Source organism: Meles meles, chromosome 21, assembly GCF_922984935.1.
Source record: "Meles meles chromosome 21, mMelMel3.1 paternal haplotype, whole genome shotgun sequence".
NCBI lineage: Eukaryota > Metazoa > Chordata > Mammalia > Carnivora > Mustelidae > Meles > Meles meles.
Window position 1 is genome coordinate 1234210 of NC_060086.1, and position 23079 is coordinate 1257288.

Genomic DNA, 23079 nt, shown 5'->3' on the forward strand with positions numbered 1-23079 from the left:
TACAACATGCCTATGAATACCATAGATCATTTAATTTCCCACAACAACTTTATTTTACTTAGCCACTCTACCTCAAATTGTTTCCAAATTTTCACTGTATTTATACAGATGACCTTTCTTTAAGTTGAATTGATTCCAAAGGAGATATTTGCAGAAGTGAGTGAGTCATAAGACATGAACATTCTTGTTGCCCTTGATACAAATTGCCAATTTTTATCCCTGAAGGCTCATATAAAATACAAATGTCCCTAAAAGCACAAGAAAGTGCCCATTTTAGTGTATCTTTAACAGCATGAGGTATTGTAATTTAGTAGGTTTTTTTTTTACTATTTTTAATAGATAAAAGACCTCATCACTACTTGTCAAAATTCAGTATCTTATGTTCATTTATTAGCTCTATTTCTTTTCTAAATCATCTGTCCATTTCACCCATTTATTTATAGTTATTTTTTTTTTGCCAATTTGATGGTCTGTTCGTTTACCTAATTTTTTTAATCATAAAAATAGTAAATGGTTACTTTTGAAATAAGATGTGAAAAATTTTCTTCACACCCTAGCTCCACACTCTTATTTATTTATTTTTAAAGATTTGTTTATTTATTTGACAGACAGAGATCAGAAGTAGGCAGAGAGGCAGGCAGAAAGAGGAGGAAAGCAGGCTCTCTGCTGAGCAGAGAGCCCAATGCAGGGCTCGATCCCAGGATCCTGAAATCATGACCTGAGCTGAAGGCAGAGGCTTTAACCCACTGAGCCACCCTGGCACCCAATACTCTTATTTAAAGAAAGAATTACTGTGAACAATTTGAGGCATATTCTTTTAGATACAGACACACAAAGTAGATCTCACTTCTTATTTTTACACTTCAATGTATCGTGGGCTTCTATGCTAACACCTATGGGTTTACCTTAACCTTTTTCATGCTCTCATAGTGTTTTATTTTATAGATATATATCACCATTTATTAATGAGCCCTTGTTGGCATTTAGGCTCCTTCTCAAACCTGCTATGAGCTCCTTACTTAATTAAAAAACAAACTTGTATCATATTCTGGTAACATTTCCTTCCTGAGTTTTCCTCATAAGCCTTTGGATTTTGGTAACTTTTCACATTCCATTTAAAATTTGTAAGTGCTAAACTGTCTATTTATTTCTTCTTTTTTCTCAAGATGTCTTTTATTATTTTCAGCTCTATCCTGGGCTTCACAGTGAGGCAACATGTCATTGATGGTCAGTAACTCAAGAATGATCAAATAACAGTGCATGTCTCGAGTACTATGAAGAGAATCAAGTTAAGGGGAAGTGAGAGAAAGCTCCACAGATAAGATGATATTTAAGCTGGATTTTGAAAGGTAGGGAAGAGGTATAGAGTCAGAAAGGAGAAGGAATGGGGGTGGAGGGAGCCAATCAGATAGGGAAAACGGCCCTGGTAAGAGCTAGACAATTAAGATGGTATACTTTGTTCAAGGTATGATGAGTTAAGAGTGGCTGGGATGTTTTGAAAGAGAGTAATGATAACGTGAAGCATAATATTTCATTAATGCTCACAAAAAACACAGGTAGGTGTTGTAATGTACTCATTTTACAGATGAGGTGGTTAAGACTTAGGAATAATGAGTGATTTGCTCAAGCTCATATAGCTATGGAAACAGTCAAATTTAGGGTCTGGTCTGACTTTGAGTGTGCTTTGTTCAATAGCACCAGGCATCTCATCAGTGAAGAAAGTGGATAGTCCAGGTGCGGGAGGCACTTGCTTGTCATGTTAAGATTGAACTTTTTCTCAGAGACCACAGGGATCCACTGAAGATTTTGGAATAACCACCAAATCTGGTTTTTAGAGTGACTTTGGTGGTGGCATGACAATGGATTGATTGGATAGGAAGAGAAAGATGAAGGAAGGAGAAAGGGAGACAAGGAGGAAGGCAGGAAATTAGCTAGGCACTATTAACTAAGGTTTTAATGATTGCCACACACTGGGTTCAGCAATTTCTGTTGCAAGAGCCCAGACGATAACTGTGGAATTGAAAGGAAGTCACCCACAGATTCTTAGAAGGTAGAATCAATGAGGTTTGTGATGACTGGCTTAATGTGGATAGTGAAAGAGTATGAAGTTTTGATGAGAAAAAAGAAATCTGTTTTGGGGTGCACATACTGAGTCTGTTTGGTGAGCTTTATCTTGGAGGTGCATGGCGTCTGTCTGGATAAGACTGGAAGACATCTGGAAATGAGTGTGGGGCTAAAAAGATGGATTTGGAAACAGGAAGCAAGCCATTGAAGCTGTGTTAGGAGATAGTATCTCAAAAGAAAAAAATAAATAAAGGGAACACAGACCAGAGAGCCCTGCTCAGCGGGGAGCCTGCTCCCCCCCACCCCGCCTGCCTCTCTGCCCACTTGTGATCGCTCTCTCTCAAATAAATAAATAAAATCTTTAAAAAATTAAAAAAAAAAAAAAGGGAACACAGACCAGAAGGCTGAGTATTGCCTTCACAGGTGGACTCTGGAAAAGCCGATAGAAGTGGAGAAATGAGGGGGCTGCCGAGAGTGCCCATGGCTTCACCCAGCATGCAGGAACCAGGGATCCGTGGTCTGGTGTAAGCTGACTAGGCTTGCCTAAGAACTTCCATGCCCAGCACTGAGGGTGCAAAATGATAAAAGAGACTGTGTCACATGGAAGGAAAACATTAAATTCCAGGAGAATAAGGTCAACAGTCAAGGAAATCATCATCAGGGATGGATAATTCAGCAAACTAGATGAAAAGGTTTTAAAAAACTATTATTGTGGTAAAAAAAAAAACACATGACATTAAATTTACCATCTTAACCATCTTTAAGTGTACAGCTCAGTAGTGTTAAAATATATACAGATCTCTAGAACTTTTCATCTTGCGAAACTAAAACTCTATACCCATTAAACACTAATTCCTCCTCCTCACTCCCCTCCCCACCTGCTGTTATCTTTCTACTTAATATTTCTATGATTTTTACTATTTTAGATAATTTATATGAGTGGATTAAAAATATTTGTATTCTTGTGACTGGTTTATTGCACTTAGCATATTGTTCTCAAGGTTTATCCAGTTTTAGCCTGTGAGGGAACTTCCTTGTTTTTTAAACTGCATAATATTCCACTGTACATATAAACATCATTAAAAAAAAGATTTTATTTATTTATTTGACAGAGAGAGACACAGCAAGAGAGGGAACACAAGCAGGGAGAGTGTGAGAGGGAGAGACAGGCTTCATGCTGAGCAGAGAGCCCAGTGCAGGGCTTGATCCCAGGATCCTGGGATCATGACCTGAACTGAAGGCAGATGTTTAACTGACTGATCCACACAGGCACCCCATACCTCATTTTTTTTCTTCCATTCTTCTGTTGATGGACATTTGGGATATATACCCAGAAATGAAATTCTTGGCCATATGGGTTATTCTTCTTCAAATTTTTTAGTTTTCACAGAAATGGAACAGAAAACCCTAAAATTTGTATAGAACCAGTGAAGACCCTGAATAGCCGAAGGAATATTGAAAAAGAAAAACCAAAGCTGGTGATGTCACAATTCTGGGTTTCAAGCCATATTGCAAATCTGTAGTCATTAAGACAGTATGGTAACGGCTGGCACAAAAACAGACACATAGATCAATGGACTAGAATGGAAACCCCAGAAATGGTCCCTCAACTCTATGGTCAACTAATCTTCAACAAAGCTGGAAAGAATACAATGGAAAAAAGACAGTCTCTTCAACAAAAGGCTTTGGGAAAATTGGACAGCCACATGCAGAAGAATGAAACTGGACCATTTTCTTATATCACATACAAAAATAAACTGGAAAGGGATGTAAGACCTAAATGTGAGCCAAGAATCCATCAAAATCCTAGAGAACACAGGCAGCAACATTTTTGACCTTGGCCACAGCAAATTCTCGCTAGACACATCTCCAAAGGCAAGGGAAACAAAAGCAAAAACGTGGTATGGGGACTTCATCAAGGTAAAAACTTTTGCAGAGCAAAGGGAACAGCTGACAAAACTAAAAGACAGCCTACAGAATAGAAGATATTTGCAAAAGTCTTATTTGATAAAGGGCTAGTATCCAAAACCTATAAAATACTTAACAAACTCAACACCCAAAAAACAAATAATCCAGTCAAGAAATGGGCAGAAGACATGAGCAGATATTTCTCCAAAGACGACATACAAATGGCCAACAAACACATGAAAAAATGCTCAACATCAGGGAAATACAAATCAAAACCACAATGAGATACCACTTCACACAGGTCAGAATGGCTAAAATGAACAATTCATGAAACAACAGATGTTGGTGAGGATGCAGAGGAAGGGGAACCCTATTAAACTTCTGGTGAGAATGCAAACTGGTACAGCCACTCTGGAAAGCAGTATGGAGGTTCCTCAAAAAGCTGAAGATAGAGCTACCCTATGACCTAGCAACTGCACTACTAGGTATTTATCCAAAGGATACAAACACAGTGATTCAAAGGGACACAAGTACCCAATGTTTATAGCAAGAATGTTCACAATAGCTGAAGTATGGAAGGAGCCCAGCCGTCCATCGACTAGATGAATGGATAAAGAAGATGTATACACATACATATACATATACAATATATAATGGAATACTACTCAGCCATCAAAAAGAACGAAATCTTGCCATTTGCAACAACATGGATGGAACCAGGGTATTATGCTAAGTGAAATAAGTCAGTCTGAGAAAGATAAATATTATGATTCCACTCACATGTGTGGAATTTAAGAAACAAAACAGATGAACGTAAGGGAAGGGATGGAAAAATAAGATGAAATCAAAGATAAGCCATAAGAAACTCTTACCTATAGGAAACAAAACAGGGTTGCTGGAGGGGAGGTTGGGGGGAAATGGGGTAACTGGGTGATGAGTATTAAGGAGGGCAATTGATGTACTGCATACTGGCTGGTGTTATATGCAACTAATGAATCACTAAACTCCACCTCTGCAATTAATAATACACTATATGTTAATTGATTTTAAATTTTAAAAATCCCAATGCCCAGGCTGCACTCAGACCAAGCAAATCAGAATTTCTGAGTATAGATTATGGGTTTTGGGATTTTATGAAACCTATTAGGATGTTCCAATGTGCAGGCAAAGGTCAAGAACATCTGCTTTGGGAGGTTTGTTAGGGAGAAGCCAATAATGTTTGCCCAACTACTGATGACAACCCTCAGCCCACTGGAGCTGGCTTGAGCCCCATCCAAAATGCAATAAATCCAAATCCAGGGTTGGGAAGGATGGGGCAAGAAAATCTGAATTTGTAAATGTTTCTCCAGTGATTTTTTTGTGCACAGAGAAAGAGGTTGGAGAACTGCTTGATTCCCGTGTCTACAGACTGGTACAGAAAGCTAGCTGCTACGCAACAGTTTCCTCTTCTTCCTCTCCCACTTGACATATTTGGACAGACAAACAAGGACACTTTCTCTTTTTTTTGAATTTTCAGCTTTTTAAAAATTGTGTTACGTTAGTCACCATAAAATACATCATTAGTTCTTGATGCAGTGTCCCAAGATTCATTGTTCATGGACAACACCCAGTGCTCTATGCAATACATGCCCTCCTTAACACCCACCACCAGGCTCACCCATCTCCACACCCCCTTCCCCTCTAAAACCCTCTGTTTGTTTCTTGGAATCCATAGTCTCTCATGGTTCATCTCCCCTGCCAATTTCCCCCAATTCACTTTTCCTTTCCTTCTCCTAATGTCCTCCATGTTATTCCTCATGCTCCACGAGTAAATGAAACCATATGATGATTTACTTTCTCTGCTTGACTTATTTCACTCAGCATAATCTCCTCCAGTCCCATCCGTGTTGATACAAAAGTTGGGTATTCATCTTTCCTGATGGCTAAGTAATATTCCATTGTATATATGGACCATATCTTCTTTATCCATTTGTCTGTTGAAGGGCATCTAAGCTCCTGCCACAGTTTGGCTATTGTGGCCATTGCTGCTATGAACATCAGGGTACTTGTGGCCCTTCTTTTCAATACGTCTGTGTCTTTGGGGTAAATACCCAGTAGTACAATTGCAGGGTCATAGGGTAGCTCTATTTTTAATTTTTTGAGAAATCTTCACACTGTTTTCCAAAGTGGCTGTATCACCTTGCATTTCAATCAACAGTGTAAGAGGGTTCCCCTTTCTCTACATCCTTTCCAATATTTGTTGTTTCCTGCCTTGTTAATCTTTGCCATTCCAACAGGTGTAAGCTGGTATCTCAGTGTGATTTTGATTTGACTTTCCCTGATGGCTAATGATGATGAACATTTTTTTCATGTGTCTGCTAGCCATTTGTATGTAACAAAGCTATTTTCTGTTCTTGATTTGTTTAGACGAGTAGTCCTTTTCTTTCAGTCAATAAATGTTGATTGAACACTTATTATATGCCAGAGGCTATTCTAGTTGCTAAAGGTATACCAGTCAAAAAAGAGACAAAGATTCATGTCTTCATGGAGCTTACATTATGGCGGAGGGATGATTAACAATAAATCTAGTAGATAGGTAAAACACGTTATAATTGATAAATGTTTTGGGAAAAAAAGAAAAAAACTTGAGTAAGGTAAGAGACTCATTAATGCAAGACAAAGTCATGGCTTCCCAACAATGCCCATGTCCTAATGCCTGGGACCAGTGAATATCTTACCTTAAATAGCAAAAGGCACTTTGCAGATATGATTAAGGAGACTCTGGGTCAACCCAGTGCAACCACAAGGGTCCTTTTAAGGGAAAGAGGGAGGTAGGAGAGTCAGGGTTGGAGAAGGAGATATGGATGGCAATGTAAGTAGGTGTGAGGGAGATTTGAAGATGCCACAGTGCTGACTTTGAAGATGGAGTGTCCATGAGCCAAGGAATGCAGGTGGCTTCTCAAAGCTGGAAAAGGCAAGGAAACAGATTCTCTCTGGAGCCTCCAGGAAGAATGCAACCCAGCTGACACCTTGATTTTGGTCCTATAAGACTTAACTTGGATTTTTGACCTCCAGAAGATAATAAATTTGTAAGACAATAAATTTGTGTTGTTTTAAGCCACTATATTTATGGCAATTTGTGACAGCAGCAATCAGAAATTAATAGTGGGAATGGGCACAGAGAATAATATAAAATAGAGTGGGTTAGCCTCAGTGAAGTGGACATTAAGCAATGGTTTGCAGGAGGTGAAGGAGCTGGCCAAAGGGCTAATTGGCAGAAAAGCATTTCAGGCAGAAAGAGCAGAGCAAAGGCCCTAAGAGCTATCTGCTGTGTCTGAGGCTCAGGGAAGTAGCCAGCCGAACAGAGAGAGTGAGGGAGAAGTAGGAGAGGAAGCCAGAGTGTTGATGAGCATGGGTCAGTGCAGATCATGTGAGCCATTGGAAGCCATTGCCAGGACTTTGGCTTTTGTTTTGAGATGGAAATCACAAGCGAGTTCTGAGCAGAGAAGTAACACAATCTGTGTTCTGATTTAAAAAGGTTCTGTGGCTGCTGAGTTGAAGAGACTGGAGGGCACCCAGGTGGCTCAGTCAGTTAAGCAGCTGCCTTTGTGCAGGTCATGATTCCCAGGGTCTTGGGAATGAACTCCCCGTCAGGTTCCCTGCTGAACGAGGAGTCTGCTTTTCCTTCTGCCCCTCCCCTGCACTCTCTCTGTCTCTCAAATAAATAAAACCTTTAAAAGAAAAGAAAAGGTATTGCAGAAAGATTTGAGTAGAATCAGGGAGACCATAGCAGCATCTGGGTGGGAGATGACCCTGCCCAGGGTCAAAGAATTGGTCAGATCCTGGATACTTCTTGAAGATCAACAGGATTTCCTTCCTGATGGACTAGATGTGGGGTGTGAGGGAAGATGGGGTTGAGCCTGGGTTTTAGTTTTGTGAAATTCTTAAATGATTTTTGAAAATAATACTGTTTTCCCCAAGCCTACCAGCTACGGAAAGCCAGATTAAAGAAATCTCAGGTCAGAGCAGCCCCTCTGGCGTGCACCCTCGCAGCACTACAACCATGCAATCAGGTTTGCGATGTTAAGACTTAGGAGACCTCCACATCATCAATTAATTTAGTAAAAAATTTTAAAGATTTTATTTAATTTTTTGACAGAGAGACTGCAAGAGAGGGAACACAAGCAGGGGGAGTGGGAGAGAGAGAAGCAGGCTCTCCATTGAGCAGGGAGCCTGATGCGGGACTGCCTCCCAGAACCCTGGGATCATGACCTGAGCTGAAGGCAGATGCTTAATGACTGAGCCACCCAGGCGCCCCAAATTTAATCAAATTTATTTTATCATTCTTGATAATCTTATATATATATGTGGTTTGGGGGATTCTTTGATATAACACCTCATTGATTTTTTTCCCTTTCAATTTTGATTAATGAGGAAATGAAATTAAGTTGTTTGCATACTTTATCCAAGGTGGTGTCACATTGGCTAAATCAAATCAATACTTGAGCAAATGTGAAATTACAGCTTCTTTAGCATGGAACATTCTAGGTATCATTATTGAAGATGTCATTTAAAAAATAGTCTTTAAAAAACAGCTGTTCTTGGGGTGCCTGGGTGGCTCAGTCGGTTGAGGATCTCTCTTGGGCTCAGGTCATGATCTCAGGGTCCTGGGATGATGGAGCCCTGCTTAGGCTCCCTGCTTGGTGGGGCATCTGTTTTTTCCTCTGTCCCTCTCCCCAGCTTGTGCGCCCTCTCTCTCTGAAATAAATAAATAAACAAAATCTTTTTAAAAACTCAGCTGCTATCATTTCACATTACTTGCTGTTTAGGCACTTTGAACTTTTTTCATTGGAAGGCACATAAATAAAGTAGACCACTGGCATTTGTAATGGATGTAGCCTTTGTAACTGGACTCTGCATGACTGCCTTCCAGAGTTGTAGTTTTACTAACGAAGTTTCGAAAGCCACTCAGCTAATGACTTAGGTAACCAGCGACCCAGCATTACAACTCAGTGCTTTTTTGTTTTTCTCTACTCCTCCTCAAACCTGGTCACAAGTGATAAAAACTTGTATTGCTTTTCTTTTTAAGATTTTATTTATTTGAGAGAACACAGGGGTAGAAGCAGACTCCCCGCTGAGCAGAAAGACCAATGTGGGACTTGATCTCAGGACCCTGGGACCTTAGGCTCACCCTTAGGCGTGAGCCTAAGGCAGGTGCTTAACCAACTGAGCCACACAGGTGCCCCTGGTCATTCACTGTTGATGGACATTTGGTTTATTTTCACTTTTGGACTACTGTGAAAAACTTCATGTTGCTATGAACATTGATGTACAAATTTTTGTATGGACATATGTTTTCATTTCTCCTGGATATAAACCCAGGAATGCAACAGTTGGTTCATATGGAGACTGTATATTTAACCTTCGGAAAAACTGCCAGACTGTTTCCTAAGCTGTTGCATCCCCACCAGCAAGGTATGTATCAGGGTTCCAATTCCTCCACATCCTCACCAAATTATTATTTGTCTTTTTTATTATAGTAATCCTAGCAGTGTGAAGTGATAAAACATATATATTTTTTTCAACTAGTGACAGTGTGTGTGTGAGGGGGCTGCCGGGGTGGCTGGTTGGTTCAGCATCTGAATCTTGATTTCAGCTCAGTTCATGATCTCAGGGTTGTGAAGTCAAGCCCATTGTGGGGCTCTGCGCTGGACATGGAGCCTGCGTGGGCTACTCGCTCTCCTACTCCTTCTGCCCCACCCCCACCCCCACTCATGCTCACTGTCGCTCCCTCAAAAAAAACACAAAACAAAAAAACAAACTCTCAATTAATCACAATGGGAATTTAGTTATTTAAGGCAGCCACTAATTCAATGTCACCAATAAAATCTAAGCAGTTATACCACAAAACCTGGGTTATAACCAGTAGACACATGTTAATAATCTATACAACTTAACATTACACCAAAAAAGGAATTGAATACGAAATTTCCCTTGATTTTTGGTGGTCATCAAATTCCAAGGCACAGGTTACCAATAAAATTGTAAAGAACAGATTTTAAATATTATCAATAAAATGGTAGAAATTTAATAAGCCTTTTAGTTTTCCTATCAGGCTGAAGATTTAAAACATCAAGCTGGCCCCAATCCATAAAAAAATGACAGATAAATATTTACAATGAATGGGCAGGTTATTTAATTGCAATTGTTCCGGAGGGCTACTCACTGCTGGCAAACAAACAAACACCCTTTGACGTTAATTTATCAGTGCAAAGAAGTCTTTGTAAATCCCGTGATAATATAAACTTGGAATCAGGACAATAATGGAAAATAATACACAAGTCAATTTTATTTCTGATCTGTCTTCATAAAGCTTTCTGGCACCAAATGCCCAACACTGTTCCTCAATTAAAACTAAAGTAAGACGAGTGAAATGATCTACTTGCTGACATTCTTTCACAAAATTGACTTTCACTGGGACAAGGCTCAAGTTCCATGAACTTCCTTCTCTAGGGTGTGATTAGCCGAGCACCAAATTTACACACTGATAGGACCCCTCAAAATGCTGAACACAGTTTTCAAACAGAAGCAAAATTTTCCCTCCAATCGTTCGTTCCATGTGTCATGTTATTCTTGAAACTTATATGGTTACCAAGAGGAAAAGAATTAGGGAAGTTTTGAACATATCTTGTACTTTTTTTCAAGGCTAAAGTGCAAAGTATTTCCATATTTTAATAGGAAGAAACATCAAACATATATAATAAGGGAACTGAAGTGGTAGTAAAATGAATTTTTAAAAACCACCTCTTTATATATTTGAAGAGGGACACCTGGATGACTCAGTCTGTTAAGCATCTGCCTTCGGTTTTCGTCTTAATTCCAGGGTCCTGGGATCGAGCCTTGAGTTGGACTCCCAGCTCATTGGGAGCCTACTTCTCCCTCTCCTTCTATGGGCATACTCACTCTATCTCTCAAATAAATAAATAAAATCTTTAAAAAATAAGTATATACCTGAAGGCTAGAGAAGATCGATTTAATTCTTCTTCAGTGAAATCTGTAAGTGAACCAAGTTTTCATAGAACTTGACATTTTGTTTGTTTTCTTTTTCCCAGGATCAGAAATTCCAAAATTTGAAAGAAAAAATAGAAAAATAATAACATTGTGTGACAAATGGAAATTCAGTTCATAAAGAACCTTTTTTTAAAAAAAATGAAATATTATGAGCCAAACTATGGAAAGAACCTAGATGTCCATCAACAGATGAATGGATAAAGAGGATGTGGTGTGTGTGTATAAATATATATATATATATATTTTAGTATTTAGTATTTATACACACACACACACACACACAATGGAATACTATGCAGCCATCGAAACCCCCAAAATCTTGCCACTTCACTTGCAACAATGTGGATGTAACTAGAGGGTATGATGCTAAGCAAAATAAGTCAATCAGAGAAAGACAATTATCATATGGTCTCTCTGATATGAGCAATTTGAGAGGCAGGGCGGGGGTCGTGGGGGGCAGGCAGGGAAAAAAATGAAACAAGATGGAACCAGGGAGGAAAACAAACCATAAGAGACTCTTAATCTCAGGAAAGACACTGAGGGTTGCTGGAGGGGTGGGAGGGGAGGGATAGGGTGGCTGGGTTATGGACACGGGGGAGGGTATGTGCTATGGTGAGTGCTGTGAACTGTGTAAGACTGATGATTCACAGATCTGTACCCCTGAAGCAAATAATACACTACAAGTTAATAAAAAAATGAGATATTATGGAAGCAAATACCATGAAAATAATAATAACAATATGAGAATGGTTTTTTAAGCACAGTAGATTTGAGCTTTGGTCTTCGTGAAGATAACAACTTATATAGGAAACTATAAATATATAACACTCCAGGAAAAAAAGTCAGAATACCATATTACTTAACATTCTGTAGGCATAGAAAACTTTGAGGGGAGGAAAAAGGATAGCCAACTGAATCTTCGCTTAAGAATACAGACCTATGGGGGCACCTGGATGGCTCGGCTGGTAGAGTATGGGACTCTTTTTTTTTTTTTTTCCATTTTATTTATTTTTTCAGCGTAACAGTATTCATTCTTTTTGCACAACACCCAGTGCTCCATGCAAAACGTGCCCTCCCCATTACCCACCACCTGTTCCCCCAACCTCCCACCCCTGACCCTTCAAAACCCTCAGGTTGCCCCAACCTCCCACCCCTGACCCTTCAAAACCCTCAGGTTGTTTTTCAGAGTCCATAGTCTCTTATGGTTCGCCTCCCCTCCCCAATGTCCATAGCCCGCTCCCCCTCTCCCAATCCCACCTCCCCCCAGCAACGCCCAGTTTGTTTTGTGAGATTAAGAGTCATTTATGGTTTGTCTCCCTCCCAATCCCATCTTGTTTCATTTATTCTTCTCCTATCCCCCTACCCCCCCATGTTGCTTCTCCATGTCCTCATATCAGGGAGATCATATGATAGTTGTCTTTCTCTGATTGACTTATTTCACTAAGCATGATACACTCTAGCTCCATCCACGTCGTCGCAAATGGCAAGATTTCATTTCTTTTGATGGCTGCATAGTATTCCATTGTGTATATATACCACATCTTCTTGATCCATTCATCTGTTGATGGACATCTAGGTTCTTTCCATAGTCTGGCTATTGTAGACATTGCTGCTATAAACATTCGGGTACACGTGCCCCTTCGGATCACTATGTTTGTATCTTTAGGGTAAATACCCAGTAGTGCAATTGCTGGGTCATAGGGTAGTTCTATTTTCAACATTTTGAGGAACCTCCATGCTGTTTTCCAGAGTGGTTGCACCAGCTTGCATTCCCACCAACAGTGGAGGAGGGTTCCCCTTTCTCCACATCCTCTCCAGCATCTGTCATTTCCTGACTTGTTAATTTTAGCCATTCTGACTGGTGTGAGGTGATATCTCATTGTGGTTTTGATTTGTATTTCCCTGATGCCGAGTGACGTGGAGCACTTTTTCATGTGTCTGTTGGCCATCTGGATGTCTTCTTTGCAGAAATGTCTGTTCATGTGCTCTGCCCATTTCTTGATTGGATTGTTTGTTCTTTGGGTGTTGAGTTTGCTAAGTTCCTTATAGATTTTGGATACTAGCCCTTTATCTGATATGTCGTTTGCAAATATCTTCTCCCATTCTGTCAGTTGTCTTTTGGTTTTGTTAACTGCTTCCTTTGCTGTGCAAAAGCTTTTGATCTTGATGAAATCCCAATAGTTCATTTTTGCCCTTGCTTCCCTTGCCTTTGCCGTTGTTCCTAGGAAGATGTTGCTACGGCTGAGGTCGAAGAGGTTGCTGCCTGCATTCTCCTCAAGGATTTTGATGGATTCCTTTCTCACATTGAGGTCCTTCATCCATTTGGAGTCTATTTTCGTGTGTGGTGTAAGGAAGGGGTCCAATTTCATTTTTCTGCATGTGGCTGTCCAATTTTCCCAGCACCATTTATTGAAGAGGCTGTCTTTTTTCCATTGGACATTCTTTCCTGCTTTGTCGAAGATTAGTTGACCATAGAGTTGAGGGTCGATTTCTGGGCTCTCTATTCTGTTCCACTGATCTATGTGTCTGTTTTTGTGCCAGTACCATGCTGTCTTGATGATGACAGCTTTGTAATAGAGCTTGAAGTCAGGAATTGTGATGCCACCAACTTTGGCTTTGTTCTTCAATATTCCTTTGGCTATTCGAGGTCTTTTCTGGTTCCATATAAATTTTAGGACTATTTGTTCCATTTCTTTGAAAAAAATGGATGGTATTTTGATAGGGATTGCATTAAATGTGTAGATTGCTTTAGGTAGCATAGACATTTTCACAATATTTATTCTTCCAATCCAGGAGCATGGAACATTTTTCCATTTTTTTGTGTCTTCCTCAATTTCTTTCATGAGTACTTTATAATTTTCTGTGTATAGATTCTTAGTCTCTTTGGTTAGGTTTATTCCTAGGTATCTTATAGTTTTGGGTACAATTGTAAATGGGATTGACTCCTTAATTTCTCTTTCTTCAGTCTTGTTGTTGGTGTACAGAAATGCAACTGATTTCTGTGCATTGATTTTATATCCTGACACTTTACTGAATTCCTGTACAAGTTCTAGCAGTTTTGGAATGGAGTCTTTTGGGTTTTCCACATATAGTATCATATCATCTGCGAAGAGTGATAGTTTGACTTCTTCTTTACCAATTTGGATGCCTTTAATTTCTTTTTGTTGTCTGATTGCTGAGGCTAGGACTTCTAGTACTATGTTGAATAGCAGTGGTGATAATGGACATCCCTGCCGTGTTCCTGACCTTAACGGAAAAGCTTTCAGTTTTTCTCCATTGAGAATGATATTTGCGGTGGGTTTTTCATAGATGGCTTTGATAATATTGAGGTATGTGCCCTCTATCCCCACACTTTGAAGAGTTTTGATCAGGAAGGGATGCTCTACTTTGTCAAATGCTTTTTCAGCATCTATGGAGAGTATCATATGGTTCTTGTTCTTTCTTTTATTAATGTGTTCTATCACATTGATTGATTTGCGGATGTTGAACCAACCCTGCAGCCCTGGAATAAATCCCACTTGATCGTGGTGAATAATCCTTTTAATGTACTGTTGAATCCTATTGGCTAGTATTTTGGCGAGAATTTTTGCGTCTGTGTTCATCAAGGATATTGGTCTGTAGTTCTCTTTTTTGGTGGGATCCTTGTCTGGTTTGGGGATCAAGGTGATGCTGGCCTCATAAAATGAGTTTGGAAGTTTTCCTTCCATTTCTATTTTTTGGACCAGTTTCAGGAGAATAGGAATTAGTTCTTCTTTAAATGTTTGGTAGAATTCCCCTGGGAAGCCGTCTGGCCCTGGCCTTTTGTTTGTTTGGAGATTTTGGATGACTGTTTCAATCTCCTTACTGGTTATGGGCCTGTTCAGGTTTTCTATTTCTTCCTGGTTCAGTTGTGGTAGTTGATATGTCTCTAGGAATGCATCCATTTCTTCCAGATTGTCCAATTTGTTGGCGTAGAGTTGCTCATAGTATGTTCTTATAATTGTCTGTATTTCTTTGGTGTTAGTTGTGATCTCTCCTCTTTCATTCATGATTTTATTTATTTGGGTCCTTTCTCTTTTCTTTTTGATGAGTCTGGCCAGGGGTTTATCAATCTTATTGATTCTTTCAAAGAACCAGCTCCCAGTTTCATTGATTTTTTCTATTGTTTTTTTGGTTTCTATTTCGTTGATTTCTGCTCTGATCTTTATGATTTCTCTTCTCCTGCTGGGTTTAGGGTTTCTTTCTTGTTCTTTCTCCAGCTCCTTTACGCGTAGGGTTAGGTTGTGTACTTGAGACCTTTCTTGTTTCTTGAGAAAGTCTTGTACCGCTATATATTTTCCTCTCAGGACTGCCTTTGCTGTGTCCCACAGATTTTGAACTGTTGTGTTTTCATTATCATTTGTTTCCATGAATTTTTTCAATTCTTCTTTAATTTCCTGGTTAACCCATTCATTCTTTAGAAGGATGCTGTTTAGTCTCCATGTATTTGGGTTCTTTCCAGCTTTCTTCTTGTGATTGAGTTCTAGCTTCAGAGCATTGTGGTCTGAAAATATGCAGGGAATAATCCTAATCTTTTGATACCGGTTGAGACCTGATTTGTGACCCAGGATGTGATCTATTCTGGAGAAGGTTCCATGTGCACTAGAGAAGAATGTGTATTCTGTTGCTTTGGGATGAAATGTTCTGAATATATCTGTGATGTCCATCTGGTCCAGTGTGTCATTTAAGGCCTTTATTTCCTTGTTGATCTTTTGCTTGGATGATCTGTCCATTTCAGTGAGGGGAGTGTTCACGTCCCCTACTATTATTGTATTATTATTGATGTGTTTCTTTAATTTTGTTATTAATTGGTTTATATAGTTGGCTGCTCCCACGTTAGGGGCATAGATATTTAAAATTGTTAGATCTTCTTGTTGGACAGACCCTTTGAGTAGGATATAGTGTCCTTCCTCATCTCTTATTATAGTCTTTGGCTTAAAATCTAATTGATCTGATATAAGGATTGCCACCCCAGCTTTCTTCTGATGCCCATTAGCATGGTAAATTGTTTTCCACCCCCTCACTTTAAATCTGGAGGTGTCTTCGCGTCTAAAATGAGTTTCTTGTAGGCAACATACTGATGGGTTTTGTTTTTTTATCCATTCTGATACCCTGTGTCTTTTGATTGGGGCATTTAGCCCATTAACATTCAGGGTAACTATTGAGAGATATGAATTTAGTGCCATTATTAGCCTGTAAGGTGACTGTTACTGTATATTGTCTCTGTACCTTTCTGATCTACTACTTTTAGGCTCTCTCTTTGCTTAGAGGACCCCTTTCAATATTTCCTGTAGAGCTGGTTTGGTGTTTGCAAATTCTTTCAGTTTTTGTTTGTCCTGGAAGCTTTTGATCTCTCCTTCTATTTTCAATGATAGCCTAGCTGGATAGAGTATTCTTGGCTGCATGTTTTTCTCGTTGAGTGCTCTGAATATATCATGCCAGCTCTTTCTGGCCTGCCAGGTCTCTGTGGATAAGTCTGCCGCCAATCTAATATTTTTACCATTGTATGTTACAGACTTCTTTTCTCGGGCTGCTTTCAGGATTTTCTCTTTGTCACTAAGACTTGTCAATTTTACTATTAGGTGACGGGGTGTGGACCTATTCTTGTTGACTTTGAGGGGGGTTCTCTGCATCTCCTGGATTTTGATGCTTGTTCCCTTTGCCATATTAGGGAAATTCTCTCCAATGATTCTCTCCAATAGACCTTCTGCTCCCCTCTCTGTTTCTTCTTCTTCTGGAATCCCAATTATTCTAATGTTGTTTCGTCTTATGGTGTCACTTATCTCTCGAATTCTCCCCTCATGGTCCAGTAGCTGTTTGTCCCTCTTTCGCTCGGCTTCCTTATTCTCTGTCATTTGGTCTTCTATATCACTATTTCTTTCTTCTGCCTCATTTATCCTAGCAGTGAGAGCCTCCATTTTTGATTGCACCTCATTAATAGCTTTTTTGATTTCAACTTGGTTAGATTTTAGTTCTTTAATTTCTCCAGAAAGGGCTTTAATATCTCCAGAGAGGGTTTCTCTAATATCTTCCATGCCTTTTTCGAGCCCAGCTAGAATGTTCAGAATCGTCATTCTGAACTCTTGATCTGACATATTACCCATGTCTGTGTTGATTAGGTCCCTAGCCTTCGGTACTGTCTCTTGTTCTTTTGTTTGTGGTGATTTTTTCCGCCTTGTCATTTTGTCCAGATAAGAGGATATGAAGGAGCAAATAAACTACTAAAAGGGTGGCAAAGACCCCGGAAAAATGCGCTGTAACCAAATCAGAAGAGACCCCAAATTGTGGGGGGGAGAAAGGGGATAAAAACAGGTTCTGAAAAAAAAAAAGAAAGAAAAAAGTTTAAAAATAAAACAAATTAAAAAATATAAAAAAGAAAGAAAAAATATATATATTTAGATGAACTAGTCAAAAAACGTTAAAAAAAAGGGTAAAAGTTTTAAAAAATTTAGCAGAAGAAGAAAAAAGAAAAAAGAAAAAAAATTGAAAAAAGAAAAAAAAATTGAAAAAAGAAAAAAAAATTGAAGTAGCCGCAAGACTAAAGAATCATGGGGAGAAAGCCATGAGTTCCGTGCTTTGCTTTCTCCTCCTCTGGAATTGCTCTGCTGTCTTAGGAATTGAATCTGCTTTCTCCTTGATAGATGAACTTCGTCCTGGCTGGATATTTTGTTGATCTTCTGGGAGAGGGGCCTGTTGTAGTGACTCTCAAGTGTCTTTGCCCGAGGCGGGATTGCACCGCCCTTACCGGCGGCCGGACTAAGTAATCGGCTCGGGTTTGCTTTTGGGAGCTTCTGTTCCCTGAACGCTTTCCGTAGAGTTCCGGAGGATGGGAATGAAAATGGCGGCCTCCCAGTCTCCGGCCTGGAGGAGCCGAGAGCCTGGGGCCCCACTCCTCAGTGCGCCCCCAGAGGACAGCACCCAATCACTCCCGTATCCCCAGCCTCTAGCCGCGCTCCGAGCTCACCCAGCCCGCGACCAGTTCAAGGTAACCCCGAGCTGAGAGTTCAGTCCTCGGCTCTGTCTCTGCAGCCGGCTTCTCCGTTCTAATACCTGCGAGCTCTCCGACACTCCGACACCCCCGATCCTTCTGTGACCCTGCGGGGCCTGGGGCCGCGCTGGCCCCGCGTGGGCTTCACCCCGGTTTAGCCCCTGGAGCAATGTCCCTCAGTGGAACAGACTTTTAAAAGTCCTGATTTTGTGCTCCGTTCCTCCGCCGCTTGCCGGGAGCCGGCCCCTCCCCCCGCGGTCTATCTTCCCGTCGTTTTAGATTCACTTCTCCGCCAGTCCTACCTTTCAGAAAGTGGTTGATTTTCTGTTTCTAGAGTTGCTGTTCTTCTTCTCTTCGCTCTCCCGTTGGATTTGTAGGTGTTTGCAATGTTTAGATAAGCTATCGAGCTGATCTCCTGCTACCTGATGTAGTCTCAGGCTGCTACTTCTCCGCCATCTTGACCCCTCCCCTCAAGTATGGGACTCTTGATCTCAGTGTTGTGATTTCGAGCCCCATGTTGGATGTAGAGATCACTTAAAAACAAAATCTTGGGGAAAAAAAAGAAGAATACAGAGCTATGAAAAATTGTTGGGTCAAAAGGGTGCTGCAAATGGAATCACTAGTCTGTGAAATCATACAACTTAGATATATTTTTAAACTAAAAGAAAAAATACTAAATAATTATAGTTACTTCCAAAAAGGGAATCTTAGGGTTTTCCACATATAATATCATATCATCTGGGTTGCTGGGGGGAGGTGGGGTTGGGAGAGGGGGAGGGGGGTTATGGACATTGGGGAGGGTATGTGCTATGGTGAGTGCTGTGAAGTGTGTAAACCTGGCGATTCACAGACCTGTACCCCTGGGGATAAAAATACATTATATGTTTATAAAAATATAAGAAACAAATAAAAAATTAAAATGTTTGAAAAAAAAGGAAATCTTAAATTAAGAGGATAAGATTCTAATAGTGTAAATGAGCATGGCTCAGAAAGCAAAACCAACAATGTATCCAAGATTCTGTCCATAAAAGTAAAGACATTACATCTTTAATATTAAGGAAAAGGGCTATAAAAAATTCATTCTCAGACATGGTTTTAGTAAAAGCTCATTTGTGCTACCTTGTGGGTCCATAATAAAGTTCCATGGGTTTGTGCACTTTCCAGTGTGACTCACTGGCCAACTCCAAAGAAAAAAAGCCATTTGATACAGTGAAATGCCCACTGGTGTTGCTGCATAAATGGTACACTCCTGCTTGTCACTGACTGTATCAAGGATCATCTGCTTTGGTTTTCCTTTGCTTCGTGTTCTTCTAAAGCTGACCTCACGGCCAGGTACTTGGATAAGGGATCAACAGTGGCTTCATCTTGTCTGTGCCCTGTCATCTTCTTCTATTAGTGGGGGATGAGACCTGAATACTTAGTCCGTTCACTAGCACTACCCAGAACTGGACCAGTTGCCACTGTTGCATTGCTGTTACCAAGCTCACGCCAGGAATCCTCAGATGCCTTGGTCTGTTTGGGACTAGGTCCTGCTAACAGTGAGAAATGTCACCACAGTCTTTGGCTCCACTCCCATTTTTCAAGCTGTTATTTCTTGCCTCGCTGTAATCTGTGCACAGCCTGTATCTTCAGTCCTTGCTCAGCGCTGTCGCTGAGTGCTTGCTGATTATCATGCTTACTGATGCTGGCGAATTCTCTCTTGATGAAGTATGAGATCATCATACCTGAGAGTATACTCACTTGAGAGTATACTCACCACGACTTGGATAAATTTTGTTGATAAGTGCATCAATGTTTGGGGCTGGCCTTAGTGATCTTTTAGAAACTAGCTTTTCCCAACAGGGAGGATATTCTTTGCTTGCTTGCTTTAAAGACTTATTTATTTACTTTAGAGAGAAAGAGAGGGAGAGCACAAGTGGGGGGGGGGCAGAGGGAGAAGGAGAGAGAATCTAAAGCAGACTCCACACTTAGCATGGAGCCTGACTTGGTGCTCGATCCCAGGACCCTGAGGTCAAGACCTGAGCAGAAACCAAGAGTCGGACACTCAGCCAACTATTCCACTTGGGCATCCCAGGACATTCTTCATTGCCACTTCCAAGGGCTGTAATAATGCAATCTGCACAAAAATGATGTAAACACTCTTTCGAAGTCATGGTGTTCTTCAACATATCCAAACAAATTGGGCACAATAATTCACTGTATAGAATTGGAGATGAAACCACAATTTCTAAGCCATCTATTATTGCCTCCTTAGGTGTTCATTGTAATTCATAGAAACTGAGTTCCCATATTCTGCTTAATGGTTGAGTTCCATTTGTCTGCACAGCCTGAGACCTTGTGGCTCCTGCCCCAAGCCCAGGACTTGTTGGCCTCAGCCAGACTCAGATTCAGGTACAAGGTGCACCTTAATGAAAAGTGGCCTTAAATGAAAGTCAGTGCTAGATCTGGTGTCTGACTCATTATTTTTTTTTTAACCCAGAAGACTATTTGATAACTGACTTTCAAATCCTGTATCTATAGGAATCATTAAGAGTCTGAAGGATAACTTAAAATTTTCAACTAAACTACACTGAAGTAATACTCATGAATTTGGGGATTTGGGAAAGTCTCCAGACTGGACCTGTGAATGTCAAGAATCTACCCTCAGTCCAAATCCTAAAGTTGCCTTGTCACAGAGACAGCATTTTATAAAAACCTTGTCATTAACCATCACCTTGCCTCACTGGCGAGGTAATCATTGAACCATTCATTCATGCTTCTTGTCACTGCCATAGGAGACTCAAACAAAGGTGAGATATTTTTATAGTCTTTGCTTCTCCATCTGGGAAGTCTCTGTGTTCTGAGTTTTCACTCCCCATCCTTAGAAGGTTCCTGATGGCTTTTATGTCACAAACCTGGGGAAAGAGGGGTGCAAGTGGTATTGGAAGATAACATAAGAGATGCACAGTTAAATTTGTATGTCAGATAACCAACTGATAATTTTTTAGTATAAGATCCCCCCATTACTTGTTTATCTGACAAACAAATTTAGCAGCACGTTCTGTATTTATATTTGCTCAATTTGACAACCCTAAGTGGAGGATAAAACTTATAGTTCCAGGAGCCCTTACCCTGCTTCCCTGCCCCATAAGGTTTTTGTGTGGGAGACTACAGACCAGCTCAGAGAGACCATTGAGGATGGAGGAAGTGGAATGGCAAACTCAAGATTGGAGTTCGGGGGATGGCCTCTGGGGTTGGGTTCAATGAGGGTCTGAGGCCTGTGCTTTACTGTCTCGAGACTCCTGAGAAAGTCCAGCCCACCCAGGGAGCTGGTAGTGAGGGCGGATAGATGCTGAACCCAGTGGTGGCTGGAGAGCCACATGGCCCAAAGCCCCGCCAAATAACCTTACACTGCTGTATGACTCAAGACAGGGAGCAACAGGGGCAAATGGGGTTTGTCTGACACATTTCAAGTGACTAGCTCAGAGTAAGTGCTTTAGGGAACATTTAGAACAAATGGAGTAATATGTTTCTTGAATTTCCATAGCAAATATCAAAATAATACTCACTGTATTTCTTTTTTTTAGATAAATTTTTTTTAATTTATTTGACAGAGATCACAAGCAGGCAGAGAGGCAGGCAGAGAGAGAGGAAGGGAAGCAGGCTCCCTGCTGAGCAGAGAGCCCGATGTGGGGCTCGATCCCAGGACCCCGCGATCATGACCGGGGCCGAAGGCAGAGGCTTAACCCACTGAGCCACCCAGGCGCCCCAAAATAATACTCATTGTATTTCTAACAAAGAAGTTTCTTTCGGTCCTTCCTGTCCCAAGTATCCAGGGATTTGCTCTCTTAGGACCTATCTACTTTGGCACCAGGCACAGCAGTCACAAAATCCCTATAACATCAATTTTACTGTCCAAATTACAGAAAAGTACGTACTATTTGAGCACCACAGAAATATCATAGCACCATCTAAAAATGGTTTCAGCCTGTTTTTAAAGCATTCTCCATACAATATTTTAGCACAGCTGAGATATTTGGAGATTCCCTTCGAGGTTTGTGATGAGGAACATGACCAGTATTTTTCAGTTTATTCAGCCTAATCACTACATGATTAATAATACAAACCATTCCTGTACCTCTAGGTATGTGTGTGGTTTCGAACATTGTGGATTCTTAAGATAGAGTGTGAAGAATGGAGATTGAATGTTCTTCCTCTGCTGTGAGCAAGTCTCCCAGAAAGATGGGTTGGGTGGAGTTCATTCAGCCTCTCCGAGCTCAGGTTTCTCATTTGAGCTCAGACTTAAATACCACTGAGGTTCTTTCCAACGTAAAGAGAATGCTATTTGCTGTTCAAAGACCTGGATTTTAGTCCTGGCTTTACCAGTTATTAGCTGTGTGACCTTGGGAAAATTATAAAACGTCTTTCAACCTCTGACTTCTCACTTGTAAAATGGAGATAATAATACTTCCCAGGTTGTTCCAAGGGCCAAATAAACCAATATATGGAGTAATACTTTCTAATAAACTATGAAGTAATACATTAATGCAGAGGTATCAATTTTTATTTTTAAGAGTAGCTGATCATAGGGGTGCCTATGGGTGGCTCAGTGGATTAAGCGTCTGACTTTTGGTTCTGGCTCAGGTCATGATCTCAGGGTCCTGAAATGGAGCCCCTTGGCACAATTTGAGTGCTCAATGCAGAGCCTGCTTGAGATTCTCTCTCTCCCTCTGCCTCTCCCCACCACTCACGCTAAATAAATAAATAAAATCTTTTTTTAAAAAAGAGTAGCTGATCATAGAGCAAAATAAAATAAAACAGGTTTTTTTTTGTGGTTTTGGTTCTTCAAAAGTCATGAAGACTGGAAAATTATAAATGTACTTACTGGGTCTTTACAGCAACAGGCACTCAGTTTAAAATATTCATGACTCGTAGTATATAAAATGGTGCACTCTGGGAATGCTTGGCCATGGTGAAGGACCAGAGCCTATCAGCGCTCACACAGAGGGGCACTGAGCGGACATGAGGAGCCGCTGGGGGCTCCTTGGAGCACTGGTTTCCAGCACAAAACA

General features: G+C 40.5%; 1 protein-coding gene and 1 pseudogene across 1 annotated transcript in view; one reads left to right on the top strand and one right to left on the bottom strand.

Annotated features, from left to right (window-relative positions):
- LOC123934138 (KN motif and ankyrin repeat domain-containing protein 3-like) overlaps positions 1-23079 on the top strand; it is a 72752-nt gene that overhangs the window by 18552 nt on the left and 31121 nt on the right. The gene's annotated exons all lie outside the window — the stretch shown is intronic.
- LOC123934128 lies at positions 19135-20782 on the bottom strand (annotated as a pseudogene).